This window comes from Piliocolobus tephrosceles, chromosome 7 (genome assembly GCF_002776525.5).
Source record: "Piliocolobus tephrosceles isolate RC106 chromosome 7, ASM277652v3, whole genome shotgun sequence".
NCBI classification, from domain to species: Eukaryota; Metazoa; Chordata; class Mammalia; order Primates; family Cercopithecidae; genus Piliocolobus; species Piliocolobus tephrosceles.
This window is the reverse complement of record NC_045440.1, coordinates 26,084,089-26,088,949: the sequence shown is the minus strand read 5'-3', so window position 1 is coordinate 26,088,949 and position 4,861 is coordinate 26,084,089. Positions and strand designations below refer to the sequence as shown.

General features: G+C 48.1%; 1 pseudogene; it reads right to left on the bottom strand.

Annotated features, from left to right (window-relative positions):
• Positions 1-2,446: 2,446 nt before the first annotated feature.
• LOC111545642 lies at positions 2,447-4,352 on the bottom strand (annotated as a pseudogene).
• Positions 4,353-4,861: the final 509 nt, after the last annotated feature.

Sequence of the window (4,861 nt, the reverse complement as noted above, 5' to 3'; positions counted from 1 at the left end):
CGAGTCTCGGCACCTTCAGTTGTCGTCGTCGTCCAGATGTAGGAGCTGGAAGGAGCTCCCAGGATCCTGGGAAAGGGGGTCACGTAGAGGCGCGGCACCTGTTCTCAGGGTGGGGCAATCCGACTTCCAGTGTCCTTTCTGCTGGCAAGCAGGGCACGGGGTTGCTGGTGGATGAGGGTTAGGACATTCACTGGCCCAATGTCCTGATGCCTTGCACTTATAGCAAGGCTGCATTGGGACTCGGGGACCCTGCGGACACCTGTTGGCATAGTGTCCTGCCTTGCCACACTTATAGCAGGCTCCTTTCGTGGCCTTGGAGTCTGTGGGGTATGTGCTCTCTGGTCTGGGGTTACGACTGGGCTGTAAAGCCGCTGCTAGGAGCTGGGCCTTCTGTTTAAGGCGTGCCTGTCGCACTGCCTCAGCCGTCTCCTCTCTGGAGTTATAGACCTTAAAGGCTAATTTAACTAGGTCTTGTATTGGTGCCTGAGGACCATCCTCTACCTTTTGAAGTTTTTTACGAATGTCAGGAGCTGATTGAGAAATGAAATAAGACGCCAAAATGGTGGAAAGATCGGCCAATGAAAAAGGGACATGTACTCTGACTACCCCCTCCGCCCCAGCCACCTCTCGCAAAGGTGCTAACACTGTAGGAGGGTGTGGGCAGAGATAGGGGACTGAAGACAGCCAGTTGGGGGCCCCAAAGGAGGCACGGGACCGAGTGGATTACTAGCAGATAAGGAGGAGGAAGGAGGAGAGTCTGGATGGGGGGAGGAGGAGGAGTCTGGGCAGGAAGGGAGGGGGTGGAGAGAAGGAGGAGAGAAGGAGTATAGGGACGAGAGCCTAAGGCCTAAAAGCCTTGTATGTAAATTTCGGACCACTTGCCTAGCGCTGGCAGAAATTGATGAGGTCGATCACGCCACAGTGGAAAGGAAAATTAACCGCTTCCTCCTAAGGTCTTGTTCAAGCTGTAAGGTTTTTAAATTGGCTAGGAGGCACCCTAAGGGGGTGCTCTTTGGAAATTTGGACTGGGGGTTTCCCATTTGTTTCCTCTTTACTTACACAATGGACACAATGGAAATGGAAGTGGATCTCTGCCTGGCTTCAAAGCGTCCTTTGGAACCAGCAGAGACAGACTGGAGGCTCTTGAAGCCAAAGTGGAGATTACCTTCAGGCGGACGTCTCCGTCCTGAACGGGTCTCCGAGCCACTTGGTGGCTCCAAATGGACCTCGGACCTGCGCAGGATTTCTGGCTGAGGGAGGTAAAGAGGAGACAAGGGCACTTACCCCAGAGAGGCCGTGAGAGTGAGCGAAGCGGGTCTCAGGTCCTGGTCCGTCCGCGGCGTGGAACGAGGAGGAGGAGGCTCCCTGGACCCTGGGGGCCCTGAGGAGGGGTCTCCTCCCAGGTTCGGCACCACCTGTCTTGTTTTTCTAAGACCACCAGAGCGAGCAAAAGAACCAGCAAGTAGGCAAAGGTCAGGCGCAAAACTGCAAGTTTATTTTAGTAACCCAAGGTGTGGAGAAGAAGTCTGTCGGCCTCCAGCAAAGAAGGCCGGCAGAGTTCTCCTCCCCCAAGCTCTCGGACGGAGTTCTGACAGTTCCGACAGCAATGAGAAACTGGGAAGTCCGCGTGGCTTAATGGCGGAGAGCGGCTTTTCTAGGAGTGGGAGGGCAATAGGTGGGGCATGGGCGTGTCAGGGGCGTTCCACAGGTGTGACCAGGTAAATCTTGGTCTCTTCAGATTGATGTCACCTGGCACATGCCCAGTTGGTCTGCACCCTCCCTGGGCGCCGGCTGCATTTTTGCACGCGCGGGAAAGTTGGGAGGGGGTGATGAAGAACCCGGATGTGCACCATCTTGCCTCCGCGCGGGAAAAGTTGGGAGGGGGGATGAAGAACCCGGATGTGCACCATCTTGCCTCCGTTCGTCCAAACAGTAACCTACATCATAGAGTTCTGAAGATTAAATGAGCTAATACATGAAACAAGACCTGACATACAATAAATACTAAATAAGTGTTTGCTATTATTGTTATTGTTTGATGTTGAAGAAAAATGACTATTAGAGTAGGGTGAAAGTAAAGACTTAGGAGAGGAGGAGTGATTTGGTTAAGTTTCCTTAGCCCCCATCCCCTGCCTCCTCCTGAGATGGGCTAAGGAAGCTTAGGGATGCTGAAAGATTGGACTTTGAGGGGTAGAAGTAGGTGCTCTATAAATGTGTTTTTTTTAAATTGATGAAGGACAACTTTATTATTTACACTTAAAGGCTGATGAAAAACCGTTACTTATCCTATTAAAGAAAATCTAATATTTCAGTTGAAAATATAGTAACTATACTCATGAAATATTAAGTTGTCTAAAACACAACTTGAAAGCATCTAGCATGCATGATTAATTTCAGTACAGTGAATTCAAAATCAAGTATACATGTTACATACATCAAAGCTAGATTACAAATTATCATCATCATCATCATCTTCATGTTTTCTTTTCATTGGTGGTAGTTTGTGATGACACCATATTAGTGTAATAAGAATGTCTCTGGACCATTCGTGGTGGATTAACCAGAACATTCTGAATTGCTGATGTTATAGGAATTAATGCTTCACAGGGCAATGTGAAGCAGACATCTGCACTGTTAACCTTTGCCTTGTGAGGGACATTCGAGTCCTTACTCTAGTTGCCACAAACATGGTTTGTAGGGGTGGTGTGCCCAGTGTGTGAGTACCTGGTGGGCTAGTAACTGAACCAACATTTAACCTGGGTGAGACAGAAATAATGCAGGGTGTTCACAGGAGAATAAAAACTCCAAACAGAAGTTTCCCTTGAGTAGGGGCTATGGGCTGATGAACCCCTGAAAAACAGGGTGTGGACCAAGCTGGCTAAGACCAACTAGACCCAATGCACTGGATTTGACCTAGGCTTCACTTACGACATCATTATATGCTTATTAACACACTAAATCACACCCACCAGCGCAGTGACAGTTCTGGGAACACCCATATTGGTGTAAAAATGAGTGGCACCACAGTTCAAGAAATCGCCATCTTTTTCCAAAAATTTTCATAACTATTCCACCCCTTGGTTAAAGAAACCCCTACAGAGAGAAACCCCAAACCCCACTGTGTGAACATCTTGAGTACACCCACAATGCCTGTTTTAAAGTGTGTACTTTTTCCCTTTGCAATAAATCTCCATACTTTCACCATTTTCCAACTCATCCTTGAATTTATTCTCAAGACGGTGTCAAGAGCGGGGTCCAGGACCCACCGGCATTTGAGGACCTCCCCTGGCCCACTGATATCATGGGGACTGTTATTCTTCCCTCAGAAGTTGATATCTTTTTCTGTAAAGACTTAAGCCTGCATGTATGAGACAGGAGTTTGACAGGACTGATTTCACAAGATAGAGGTCACAAAGACCTCTACTGATAAAACAGACGCAGTAAAGACTGCGGCCCAAACCCACCAAAACCAAGAGGGTACCCCATGGGGAGCCACTCAGCGTTTCCTTTCCTGGTATACCAGGGTTGGAAAAACCACTCCAGACAAATAACCTGGATCAAGATTGCAATGGAAATCCATTAGTGGATGACCTCTGGTCATCCTCACTTCTCATTATAGGATAATTATAATGATTTAGCTGCTGAAAGACACTCCCCTGAGTGCCATGACAGTTTACAAATGCTATGGCAACCCAGGGAAGTTATTGCCCTCTCTGGTCTAAAAGGAGGAGGAACCCTCAGTTCCAGAAAATCCCCAGGGCCTTCTTGTAAAACTCATGAATAATCCACCCTCTATTTAGCATATGATCAAGAAATAACCATAAAAATAGCCAACCTGCAACACTCCAGGCTGCTCTGCTTATGGCGTAGCCACTCCTTTATTCCTTTACTTTCTTAATTAAACTTGCTCTCATTTTACTCTAAGGGCCTGCTCTCGAATTCCTTCCTGCTGCAAGCCAGGTGGCCTCTGTGGCTGTACCCTAGTTTTGGGGTTTTCCCTGCAACATATAGTTTGGAGCTGTTAAGCAATATCTGTTGGGTGGCGATCTAGGACTTGAATAGGGCTTGATCAATGGCGAAGGGGTTTGATTTATTTGCCTTGCAATATCTAATAAAAATCTCTTGGGGCAGAGAGGTATAAAAGCTGGTCGGCGCACACTGCGTTGCAATTGCACATCAGTAGCTTTCTTAGCGTGGCTTGAGTAAATTTTCGCATCATCTAGAACTGTGGTCACATAGGGGAAGGCAAACTCCAACATGTGATTTGTACCTCTTGGCTCATATTCTTTGATCTCCACGATCCTCAGGACCTGCGCGGCGGGGGGGGGGGGGGGGGGTGCCTCAGGGCACATCATCCGGGGTCGTGGGGAGGAGCCTTCTCACCAGGCGGTGATCAGACTTGCGGGGCTTTGTCACCTACATTAATGGATTCCAGTCTCAATCTTGATGCAAGTTCTTTGCTTGGTGTGGTTTTTCCAACCCTTAGCGTACCTTAAAACAGAAATGAGCGGCCCCACAAGAGGTACCCCCTGCCCCGAGCACTGGGCCCCCTGGTCTGCCCCATGGCCCATCCCCTCCTGGGTAGCAGATGTTCCTAAATAATCGTTGAATAAAGAATGTTGAACTGAATGTGGCAATTACATGAGTTAGCAACATTTCTAAATGTCTTTTTTTTTTTCTCGGCTAAAGATGATTGTTCCTTAAGCCACACATTTGTCCTGATAGTGTTTCAAGGCCTCATAAACCTGTAATAAAATTGATATCATAATCACGACACATTCAGCACAGATGTGAGCGTTTGGAGAGCGCTTCAGCCTTCAGCACAGGCACGTGTGTTCTATTCACGGGATCTGTGCTCCTC